Raw genomic sequence first — 13,256 nt, 5'->3', positions numbered from 1 at the left:
AGTGAAGCCCTGTGAGGAGGACACACTTCCCTTTGAGAGAGTGCTAGTTCCTTTTTGTTTCAAAACTCAGCTTCCCCTTTATTTGTTTTACATCAAGGCATGGCAGGAGAGCACAAGGAAGTGGGCAACAGATCTCAGGAAGAGGTACAGGACACAATGCACCTGCTGACAGGGATGATGCAGGGGCCATTTCCCTGTGCCTATAATGGCCCCAGGGCAGCAACTGGGGCTTAGAGCTCAGCCCATTTGTCCACAGGGGAGATAGGGTGGCTGCAGGCTGGAGTGCCTGTATGCTTCCTCTTTCACTGAGATTTCTAATTTTACAAATTTCTCAGAAATTTGCAGTGCTAGAAGTGAATGCCTGTGCCTACTTTTAGGGCATGGATAGGTATTTCATTTGTGCTGGGAGAAACGTTATTTTCCCAGCACAAAAAGAGCATACAGATGTTCAATGAGCATTTTTTTTTTTTTTTTTTTTTGCAAAAGAGAACTGGCTCTCCATGAAAAAAAGAGAGTATTTCCAGCCAGGAAGTTCTCTCTTCTTCTGGGCTATGCTGAAGGACTGTATGCTGCTCCTGCATGTTCAACATACCAGTGACCTTAGTCTGTGGAAGGCACGAGGCAAATCCCCATGCTTCAACTCTTCCTAAGGATTGGGAGGAGTCGAGGTGCTGCTGTCTCCCACCCCTTCCAGAAACTGTTGGGGCAGCTCCCATCTTAATCCATTCTTTTTTGTATTCAGTGCTGTTTGGCTCATTTGCATTCTACTTAGAATGCATCGGAGCAGACTCGATTAATTGAATCTGTTCCATGTTCTATTTAGAACAGTCCAGCATAACCTCCTATCACCTATATTAAGCTCCCCTGTGTTTCAGATGGCTGCAGGGGTTCTTTAACTAAGCCTCATCGAATTAGGCCATTTTGAAATGTGGGGGAGTTTAATACATGTGACAGTGAACCATTTTAAGTGTCTGGGAACCACTTTAATTAACCTTCCTCACCCCGCTCCCCTACATCAGAGCACATGTATGGATAGCTTTTCATTTCACCACTAGGCACACTTTGCTATGACTGTAGGCCTCTGTGACCTGTTTACTGTCTTCTAATAGGCCTAAAAGGCATCATAGCTGTTCTGATGTTTTTATATCACTTTCCTTTTAACATTATAGAATGGTTAATATTTCATTCACAAGCTGAAATCGGAGCCTAATGTTTCTTCTATTAAAAAAGAAAAGGGTTAAATCGTGTGTTAATTTGCAAATGTATTTCAGGGATAACACAGAAGTTAACAATATTAAAATTTTAAAAAATCAGGAAAAAACATCTCCAGCTGTTTGGTTTATCAAGGAAGTTAAACATTCCACAATGAATTTTCAGAAATATAACTGCCTGGATTAATAGAACAAAAGATTTTTCCATGTTGAAAGAAGCTGTATAATGTCAGAGGGCACATTTTGTGAGCTCCACACAAATTTGATCTTTTATTCTTACCTCTTAGATATATTTTTCCCAATAATTTGTGAGAGAGAGATTTTATGAACAAAATTGCTTATATATACAATAATAAGAAAATAATTAACAAACAAACACAACAGTACAGCTTTGTAAATTAAAGGACATCTGGACAATTTGTAAGCTCATGATTTCTTTTTAAAGTAGTAAAAATATCTGTTACTCTGTAAACAAACTAAACAAACTTTTATAGTCACGACATCTGCTCTGTTTGAATGTGTGAGCAGCACTTAATCACACCTAAAGCAAGGCAGTGAAATCGGAGTTTTGTTGCTGGAGGCTGCTGACTGGACAGAATAAATGTTTTTTTCTATTTATTAACTGGAATATGCATAGGATTCAATATCAGTGGACATCATTCTGGCCAAAGCTAATAAATATCTCTTTTGCAGTATTTCAGTAGGAAAACAATTCCACACAAAAAGATTTGATTGGAAACAAGTCTGTTGGTATTATTTAGAGTAAAGTAAAAACTATTCTTCTTGAAATCTTCTGTTGGAGATTTTGGAGTGTGATAAAGGATTAAATATAAACCATTCATACTTTAATATATTTCTGTTCCTCCAAAATTTGGAGATACTGGAGAAAAGGCAGAGAACTGTAATTTGGCCAGAGTGCTTTTTGACTTGAGGCCAGTGTTGGAGAGCAGTGATAGAAAGAGAGGAGTCATGTGTTGTGTTTTTAAAGGGGAAGTGATGACAGATCATGGGAAAGTGTATGAAAAAATGAAAATCAAAAGTAGGAACTAAAATTCCTTGGAAAATAAAATAAGAATCGGGGAGTGCGAGGAGGGGGGTAGGGAGTGGGGGCAGGGGGCAGGGAGAAGGAGGTGGACGTTTGCGTAGAAATGTTTATATTTACCCAAATAAGGAAAGAAGAAAAACTTAACTGGAAGAAGTCCACTGATGGTATCACACAGTTTTATACTTTCTAAGAGCACCTCAAAATCCACTTTTTCATGAAGTTACTCTTTTTATGTCTATAGCCATTCCTGGAGATCATGTGTACAAATCTGGGTAATGAAGATGCTAGAAAAAAGAAGGCAATACAATGGAAATCAATCTAGTCATTCCAAAGTTCCAGGTCTTGATTTAACTAAGTAGATAGAGACTGATCCTGTTAAGTGCTGAGTAGCTACATGTCTTATTCAAGAAAATAGACATTAAGGCTTCTTAGCATTTCACAGAGATCAGACCCTTAAGCCTAATTATCAGCATGTGAATTATCCCACTGGCTTCTGTGGGCCTACTCATGTGCTTAAAATTACCCAGACTTTATTGCCCTGCTCATCTGGTGCCTTATATATTGGGGCTTATTTGGTAATTCATGAAAGAAACTATGGGCCAAATTCAGTCAAATGTCTTGTCTTTAATGGGAATTTTTTCCACTTAAACAAGGGCTGAATTTAGTGCTAACTATGCATTCCATTAAATGGGGGATTTAGCAAGAAAAGCAAGATTATGAGTGAGGCAGGGAGGCAGTTGCACTTGCATGGAGGCAGTTAGAAAGGCCAAAGCAACTATGGAGCTGAGGCTGGCAACACAAGTTAAAGACAACAAAGTCTTTTTTTAAGGTATGTAGAGAGTAAAAGGAAGGTGCAGGGCAGCATAGGACTCCTACTGAATAGGCAGGAGCAATTAGTGATAGACAAGGGGTACAAGGGTGAGCTCTTCAATGTGTTTTTTGCCTCAGTGTTCCTGAACAAAGGTCAAGATATGTCTCCTAATGGGTTCTTAGATGGGCATCAGAGGGACACCGACCTACCAACTGTTGATGCTGACTTGGTACAGGGTCACTTGGATGGACTGAATGTGTTTAAGTCAGCAGGCCTGGATGAGCTGCATTTGAGAGTACTGAAGGAATTGGCCGGTGTCATAGCACAACCACTGGCATGGCTGTATGAGTACTTGTGGTGCTTGGTTCAGGTTCTGGAGGACTGGAAAAGGGCCAATGTGGCCCTATATTCAAGAAGGGGAGGAAGGAGGATCTGAGTAATTGAGAGGTCATTTCACCTCTATCCTTGGAAGTCTTTGAAAAAGTTATTAAGAATCATTTTAGTGTGAGTCCAGTGGGAAAAAATAATGCAGCAGGGCAACCAGCATGGATTCATAGCAGGTAGATCATGCCTGAATAATCTGGATTCTTTTTATGACCCGGTCACAAAACGCTTAGACGCAGGAGTAAAGGTGGATGTCATTTACTTGGCTTTTAGGAAGGCCTTTGATACAGTATCTCATCACATTCTCATAAATAAATTAAGAGGCTATGACTTAAATGATACATAGTCCGGTGAGTGGCAAATTGGCTTGGGGGTCACACCCAGAGAATGGTAGTGGACGGGTCAGTATCGACCTGGAAGGATGTGGGCAGTGGGGTCCCACAAGGCTCAGTCCTTCGACTGTACTCTTCAATGTCTTCATCAGTGACTTGCATGTGGTCGCAAAGTATACTCTGTCCAAGTTTGCAGATAATACTAAATTGTGGGGTGAAGTGAACACACTGAAGGGTAGGAAACGACTGCAGGTAGACCTGGACAGGTTGGATAAGTGGGAAGAGCACAATAGGATGCAGTTCAATGAGGACAAATGCAGGAGTGCTGCACCTAGGGCGTAAACATATCCAGCACACCTACTGGCTGGGAAATGACCCTCTCAGTAACACAGAAGCAGAAAGGGAACTTGGAGTCATAGTCGACTCCAAGATGAACATGAGTCATCAGTATGATGAAATCATCAGCAAAGCTAACCATACTTTATCATGCATCAGGAAATGCATGACTAATAGACCAAGGAGGTGTTACTTCCCCTCTATGTGGCATTGGTCAGACCGCAGTTGGAGTACTGCATCCAGTTTTGGGTGCTGTACTTCAAGAAGGATGTGGATAACCTTGAGAGGGTCCAGAGGAGGGCCACTCGTATGGTTAAGGGTTTGCAGGCCAAGCCCTATAAGGAGAGACTAAGGGACCTGGACCTCTTCAGCCTCTGCAAGAGAAGGCTGAGAGGTGATCTTGTGGCCATCTATAAATTCATTAGTGGGGTGCAGCAAGGAGTCGGAGATGCTCTGTTCACCAGGGCATCTCTTGGGCTAACAAGGAACAATGGTCACAAACTGACAGAGAGCACATTTAGGCTAGACATCAGGAAGAACTTCTTCATGGTGAGGGTGGTCAGATTTTGGAATGGGCTTCCAAGGGCGGTGGTGCTCTCCCCTACCTTGGGGTCTTTAAGAGAAGGCTGGATAGGCATCTGGCTGGGGTCATCTGACCCCAGTACTCTTTCCTGCCCAGGCAGGGGGGTCAGACTCAATGATCTGTTGAGGACCCTTCTGACCCTAGCATCTATGAATTTATTTATGACTTCTTATTAATATTTTCCCATACACATGGATATTGTCAGTTCTTTTTGATCAGGACAAGCTTTGAATTAAACAAGGAGGGGGCAAAATATGGCCGGAGGGATCTGGCCAACTAGGCAAATTCATCCATCCTGTGGACACCCACCAAGTAATTGTACCCTGCCCAGTTCATGTGCTTTGCTCCCGCCCTTGTGCGTACGAGGGTCCTAGCCCTGGCCAGCACACACAGCTTCCGGACAGAGCCATTGCTGTCACTGCTGTACCTGCTCAGCTTCCCTGGCCTCCAGTAGCTCCTCCTCATGTTCCTGCTTCAGCACTCACTCTGGCAGCAGGTAGGGAAGTGGCAGTGGGCAGGGGAAAGCTGTAGCTGAGCAGGAGCATGGGACTGGGGCAGGCAGGAGCGCAGAGCCTGGGGACTTGGGCCCATGCCCAGTGGGGCAATGGGAATGTGGAGCTCAGTTGGGCAGGGTGTGCATGTGGGTGTGTGGGATTTGTGGGGTGTAAGGGAAGGTGGGAGGATGTGGGGACCCTCCACACACCTTCCCCTTGGTGCACAGCCTACACCACTGTCAATAGCAGCTGCAGAAGGTGGATCCTCAGGGTGCTCATGACCCCTGCAGGTGCAGCTGCCCAGCAGCATGCAACTCCAGCCAGTTCCAGGAGCTGCCATGGTAGCAAGGAGTGCAGCCAGGCCAGCCCACCTCTAGTGCATGGGGCTCCCTGCAGCTCACATGCAGCTCCCAGGGCTCACACACCACTGAGGGGAAGCCATGCATGATGGAGCTGGCAGCCTGGCCCCACTCCCTGCTGCCACATAGAGCTCCTGAGACTCCACTGGAAGTGGTGGGGAGCCCCACTCACTGATTCCCAGCGGAGTCCCAGAAGCTGCACAGGGGAGCAAGAAGTAGAACCAGGCCGCCAACTCCAGGCCACCAACTCCATCATGCAGGGCTCCCCCCTGGTGGCATGCGAGTTCCAGAAGCTGCACATGAATCAGGGGGAGCCCCATGCAGTAGAGACAGGCTGGCTTGGCTCCCTCCTTTGCCACCAAGTACAGCTCCTGGAATTGGCTGAGCCATGCACTGCTGGGCAACTGTGCCTGCATGGGCCATGGGAACCCCGAGGGCCTGCTGCCTGTTGCTGCCACCATCAGTGGCAGGGGCTGTGTGCCATGGGCGGGGTCTAATGGGGGTGTCCTCACACCCCCCACACTCCCTCACACCCCACAAATCCCACACACACAGAACCACACCCTGCCCACACAACCCTCCCACATATACATACACCTACACCCCAACATACCCTACCCCCCACACAGCCACACCCCCTCACAAGCCCCACACACACACACCCCGCCATACACACACACACACCCCAACCGCACCCCACACACTCCCCCCACCACACAATATATGAGAGTAAGACTTTATTTTTCATCTATTATGCAATCACATGTATATACTCTACACAAACACATAAATCGGGACAAAAATATTTTTTTAAATAAAAGTAAAATATGTTATCTTAGATGTTTGACTTTTAGTGTATGACTTGGTTTTTTTCTGGTTCCAAGATGCCCCCACCACCCCCAAAAGTAGTACTTCTGGGGGCAAGGGGAAGGACTTCTGGTGGCGAAGGTCAGGGGTTGGGGCAGGACTTCTGGTCCAAAGACTGTGACCAGGGACAGGGCTCTTGTCAAGGGGCATAGCTACCCCTGTGGCCCTCAATAGGTCACCAAAACTTATTAAGCAACCCTCCAGCTGAAATAATTGCCCACCTCTGGATTAAACCAACATGCAAAGTAACTTACCCTTTGAGCATGTGGCTCCAGGGCACTGAATGGAGTTTGTGTCAACCCTATCATATCTTTGCCTCTTTCACTGCATGTGTAATTGAATACTAAAATCCAATGTTGTGCCCAGCTTGTGTAAGAGAATGTTTTATGGGCATTCCACATAAATTCTACTTAAAGAAATTAGGCACCAAATTAAAAATAACAAAAAATATCAAAGTGATCTGTTTTAGCTCCTTGCAGTGAATACAGAGAAAATGAACATGTGCATCTGAGGTTTCCATGCCATGCTGACCTAGATCAGCTTGTATTCAGTTTGTTCTTGTGCTGAGCAGTGCTGTTCAGTTAAGTGAATGGTAAAAATTGTGACTGCCAATGAGACAATATTAAAAGGCAAAGCAAGAAAAAGGCAACCAGAAGATAAAAAGTAGCTGCTGTCATCCTGAAGGCTCCAAAGGCATCTTACAGACTGAATCTGAAGATAAGGCTGGCTGCACTAAAGTGCAGGATGGAGCCCTAACACTGGTGATGGGGGTGTGCTCAGAGTTATTCTGAGAGACAGGCTGCTAGTTCTTGTGTTGGCTATACTGGGGCTGGGGAGGGGGAGTTATTTTGGTGCTACAAGAATCATACAAGCTGTGTTCTGCTTGATCTTTTGATGAATGAACATTTTGCAATAAATTTGTTGAGAGGGAAGATGTACAACTGAAGTACAACCTTTGAGCCACTAGATGAAAGCTTCTTTTTGTGGCAGCTTTTGGGGCTGCCACTCAGAAATGGTAGATACTGATGTGATTTTCCTTGGCAGTGAAAAGACCAAGCTGGTTTTCTGAACCAGTTTCCTATAAGGAATCACCACACTTGTGTCACTTTCCTTCATTCATCACACTCTTAATACACCACTCTGTTCTATTGCGGTGTTTCTGCTATACTATGAGGGATTTTATCTTGTCCTTTAGATATCAAAACAACCCTTCTGCCTTCTAGTACCAAGAGGTGCTGTGTTAGCCTGCCCTATTCATACAGGGAGGGTACAGTGGAGCTGTTGTCCTATCTTATCAGGAGGTACCTCCCTTTGAGCCAGTCTTGGATAAATAGACTGCTCAGAGTTCTAGGACACTGAAGCTTTGTTTCTCTTTCTCTGACTATATGCTTTGTATTGCTATTTCTCTCTGGTGTGCCCTCCTCTCCAGTCTGGGCTACAGAGATGTATCGCATGACCACTTTCTGCAGCTGGAGGCAAGTGATGTAGTCTGTAACCAACCATCATATAAAATAAACTATTATCTTATGTAGCAAGGCCACCCTCACACCTTTGATATTCTGAGAATTATTCCATGATTACAGGAGAAACCACTGAAATTTGTTCCATTAGTATCAGTTCCATAGAAAGCATATTGTCTCTATTAGTTTTAGGGAGAGACAAGGTTGTATGCAGATGCTACTGTAACTTACCTTTGATAGGAAAGTCCTCCTGGTGCTAGTCTGTGTGCTCTCAGATACACAGAATAAGGAGGTCTTGTTTAGGTTTAGGAAAATCCATAAGCATTCAGATCTGATATCCCTACTTCTATGTTTGACTTCACTTACTTCCATGAATATATCATGATCAGGATATATTCAAGTAAATTAAAAGCTGCTTTTCCTTTTTTTCTGAAGGAAATGAGCATGAAGATAAGTGACGCATGCATCCACAGATGCATCACGAGCAGGTCCAAGGAAGTGATCCTCCCCCTCTATGTGACATTGGTCAGGCCGCAGTTGGAGTACTGCGTCCAGTTCTGGGCACTGCACTTCAGGAGAGATGTGGACAACATCAAGAGGGTCCAGAGAAGGGCCACTCACATGATCAGGGGAAAGCAGGGCAGACCCTACGAGGAGAGGCTACGGGACCTGAACCTGTTCAGCCTCCACAAGAGAAGGCTGAGAGGGGATCTGGTGGCCGTCTATAAACTGGCCAAGGGAGACCAGCAGTCAATGGGACTTGGTTTTTTGTTATTCCAATTTATGGAATAACAGCCATAAGTTGACGGAGAGTAGATTCAGGCTAGACATCAAGAAGCACTACTTCACAATCAGGGCAGCTAGGATCTGGAACTAACTTCCAAAGGAAGTAGTGCTCACTCCTACCCTGGGGGTCTTCAGAAGGAGGCTGGATAGACACCTTGTCAGGGTCGTTTGACCCCAGCATTCTTTCCTGCCCATGGCAGGGGGTCAGACTTGATAATCTGCTCAGGTCCCTTCTGACCCTTCCAACTATGAAACTATGACTGATGCTTTTGTCCTTGTAGGACAGAGTTAGTCAGGATGGCAGTCTAGACTCTAGTGTATGTGTAGTGCTGGTTCCAATATAATAGTTTTAAAGATGTGCTTGGTAAATTGGGATATGAAGATAAATATCTGTCACTGCTGCAGAATCAAGATTTGTTTGGTACCATCTTTTATTGGACCACCTATGTAACTGAGTGATGGTAGACAAGTTTTTGAGCACAATGTGCCCTTTATATTAAAGAAAACACTGCCTAAGTGAAAAGCTTTTGTTTAACAGCTTTATAACTTTTGTTTAACCCCATTATGTAAGTGAAAATGTTCACATAGAAAAGGAAGAATACAATAAAATTGTAAAGCAAAGAGAAATAATCAGAGTAGCTACAGGTCAAGTAAAAACAGTATAGGTCTCCCTTGAGAACAAGAGCTGTAAAGATGGTATTGTTGTGGGATGGGGCATATTAGTTAGGGTGACAGAGGAGATGTTGGCAGATTTTTCATTTATTATTTAGGCAGTCAGATATGGATCTGCCAACTCAGTAGAAGCTATGGCCATGGGACATTTCTCTTACTGAAATTAAAGAAGCTTAATGGACACTGCTGCTTTATAACAATCCTTTTTTTGTGTTAAAAGTTCTGATAGAAAGGCCTGGACTGAACCTTTTGGGGTATTTCCTTGGGCTGCAGTTTGGAGATTGGAGAACTAGACACACAAACTAGCAGAAACTTTCAGTTCTGCTGGGGCCTGAGACAGATTTTAGAAAAAAAGTTTTTAAAAAGTGCAAGTTCATTTTTGTTTAGAAAATAGGTCCATTCTACATGACATTGGTGTATTTTTGATAATACAATTTATTTACCTTGTTGGTGTTGGATTACAGGAAGATATATCTATGTCACACTATCCAGTAGTGGCTACTAGTATTTTCCCCCTTTTTATAAGATAAGAACATCAGAAATGCCATACTAAGTTGCATCAATGATCCATCTAGGCCCGTATCCTGTCTCCAATATGCAGTAGATGCTTCAGAGCAGTGATTCTTAAGCAGGATGCCATGGCACTGAGGTGCCTTGAGATCCTTTCAAGGGTGCCAGGGAGTGCTGCACAATGTTAGCACTGTTAGGTGTGCAAACATGATTCACGAAATAAACCTGGCGATTTCAAATAGGAATCCATAGTGTTAAAAGTATTCTGACCTGTTGTGGATGGAATTCTTTGCAGTAGAAACATTGTTCTATTCTTTTTCTGTAATCAAAAAACGAGTGAAATCCTAAGAGCTGGAATTTTCCAAAGGACACCTCAAGCCTAACAAGGTTGAGAATCACTACTTTAGAGAGAGAGCACTGAACAGGGCATATCTGCATAAAAAGTATTTTCTCTTGGTAGTCTTAAACCTGTCTTCTGCTAATTTTACTGGGTACCCCCTTAGTTCTAGTGATATCCTAGATACAGATAAAAAATACAAGAGCCAACAAGCTACCACTAATAATAAGTGAGAACAGAATGGGAATCACATAAACTAACTATACTTTTCTGACAGATGATAATTAATCTGCCTTTGTGTAGGCTGCCAATAACAATTAACCCCGAAACCTGCGTAGCAGGACCAAGGCCCCAGGGGTGGCCGTGATGCCCCCTGGTACCCATGCAGCCCCTGTCCCACCCTGGCTCCTTGGGGTATCCTCCTTTTTTGATTTTGTCTACCATACCTTGCTGTTTCTTATCAAGTATAGGAAAGCTGCCCCAGGGTCCCCATGTGCACCCCAAGTCATCAACCAGCCAGTTTCAGTCTTGCTCCCCCAGGACACTAAACTGGCCCTCTTGGCCCTGTCAGTGGCTTGGGGCACAAGCTGCCTTATGGGTAATATTTGTGGCCAGGCTGCTTTCACTCCCTGTGGCCTTAGCCCTCCCAGCCTTGGCCTAATTCACTCAGCCCTTAACTCTCTGGGCTCCTGACCCCAGACTAGGCTGCCTATTGCAGAGTGCCCCACTAGGAACTCCTCCATGACCTTCCTTCTTCCCCCATAGCCATGATCCAGTCCCCTGGTATCTAACTTAACTGCAACACAAACACAAGACACCTGCTTCCAAACTCAAAGTCACCCTTGCTTGGGCTCAGTGTCACCCTACAAGCCATACTGCCCTTCAAGTTCCCAACTCCCAGCAATCTTGGGTGGCTTGGGTGCCTGCCAGGCTGTCTCTTGCAGCCCCCATCCCAGGAAATTACAGAAGCATGCGGGCCAGTCTGCCCTTGTTGCACCAAACACTGGGCTTATATGCCTCTAACCACCACCCCTCCCAGCCAGGTGGTTCCTCAGTCACCCACAGGTTTTCCCTCTTTTCTGAATGGCCACCCTGCCCTCTGCTGCAGCCCTGCATGGCAAACTTAACCCACTGCACTTTCCCCTTGAAGAGACAGGAAACTCTGGTTCCCTGTTACATTCTGATATATATTCATAGATTTATAGATTCATAGATTGTTAGGGGCTGGAAGGGACCTTGCAGATCGTTGGGTCCAGCCCTCATCCCCAGCTATAGGCAGGAAGATAACTGGGGTTAAGTGACCGCAGCAAGGTGACTGTCCAGTCTCCTTTTGAAGATTTCCAGGGTGGATGACTGCACCACCTCTGGAGGGAGTTTATTCCACAGTCTTGGACACCCTGACTGTGAAGGAGTTTTTCCTGGTATTAAGCCTGAAGCGGCGTTCCAGGAGTTTGTATCCATTGGTCCTGGTCTTCCCCAGGGGTGCCCTAGCAAACAGTTGTTCACCGAGCTCCTGATGCATGCCCCTGATATAGTGGTAAGCTGCTATCAAGTCCCCTCTCAACCTTGTCTTCTTTAGGCTAAAGAGACCCAGATCCCTCATCCTTTCCTTGTATGACTTGCATTGCAAGTCCCTGATCATATGGATGGCTCTTTTCTGGACTCCCTCAAGTTTTTCCACGTCCTTATTGAAGTCCGGTGCCCAGAACAGTATGTAGTACTCCAACTGTGGTCTCACCAGTGCTAAGTACAGTAAGAGTATCATTTCCTTAGTTTTACATGAGATGCATCAGTTGATGCATGTCAGCATGTTATTTGCCCTGCTGGCCACCGCCTCGCACTGACAGCTCATACTCATGTGATGGTCTGTCATTACCCTAGGTCTCTTTCGGCAATGGTGCAAGTCCACCAAGCCTGTATGTATGTTGAGGGTTGTTTGCCCCCAGATGGAGCACCTTACATTTGGAAGTGTTAAACTTCATCTGGTTCTGGTCTGCCCAACTCTCAAGCCTGTCCAGGTCTGTCTGTATCTGCCACCTATCTTCTGATGTGACCACACTGCCTCATAACTTGGTGTCATCCGCGAACTTGGCCAGCGAGCTTTTCACTCCCTCATCGAAATCATTGATAAAGATGTTGAAAAGCACCAGTCCAAGCATGGACCCCTGAGGGACACCACTGGCCACTTCGCACCAGGATGACACAGATCTGTTCATAAGAACTCTCTGGGTCCTACCCTGTAGCCAGTTTCCCACCCACAGCCGAGCCCCAAATCTTCCAGTTTTCCCACAAGGATATTGTGGGATACTAGATCAAAAGCCTTTTGGAAGTCTAGGTATATAATTTCTACCTCGTCTCCCATGTCCAGGTGGCAACTGATAAGACAAGACCTACCCATGACATGGTAATGCATGAGACTGGTAAGACAAGACCTACCCATGACAAAAAGCCATGCTGGCTGTTGTTCAGAATCTTACCTTCCATGAGTGTATCACACACAGATTCTTTGATGAGCTTTTCCAGGATTTTCTCTGGGATAGAGGTTAGGCTGATTGGCCTATAGTTGCCTGGGTCCTCCCCTTCTTGAAGATGGGCACAATGTTGGCCCTCTTCCAATCCTCAGGGATTTCTGCTGCACGCCATGAATTCTGAAAGAGCTTTGCCAGGGGTTCCACGATGACCTCAGCCAGCTCCTTCAGCACTCTCAGATGGAGTCCATCTGTGCCTGACCAATCTAGTCTCTTTTTATGACTAGGTTACGAAACGCCTGGACACAGGAGGAGGGGTGTATGTCGTATACTTAGACTTCAGGAAGGCCTTCGATACGGTATCCCACCCCATACTGGTGAACAAGTTAAGAGGCTGTGACTTGGATGACTACACAGTCCGGTGGGTGGCGAATTGGCTGGAGGGTCGCACCCAGAGAGTCATGGTAGATGGGTCGGTTTTGACCTGGAAGGGTGTGGGCAGTGGGGTCCCGCAGGGCTCGGTCCTTGGACCGATACTCTTTAATGTCTTCATCAGCGACTTGGATGAGGGAGTGAAATGTACTCTGTCCAAGTTTGCAGA

This window comes from Alligator sinensis, unplaced genomic scaffold, assembly GCF_000455745.1.
Source record: "Alligator sinensis unplaced genomic scaffold, ASM45574v1 scaffold506_1, whole genome shotgun sequence".
Classification (NCBI taxonomy): Eukaryota; Metazoa; Chordata; order Crocodylia; family Alligatoridae; genus Alligator; species Alligator sinensis.
Note: the sequence above shows the minus strand (reverse complement) of the source record.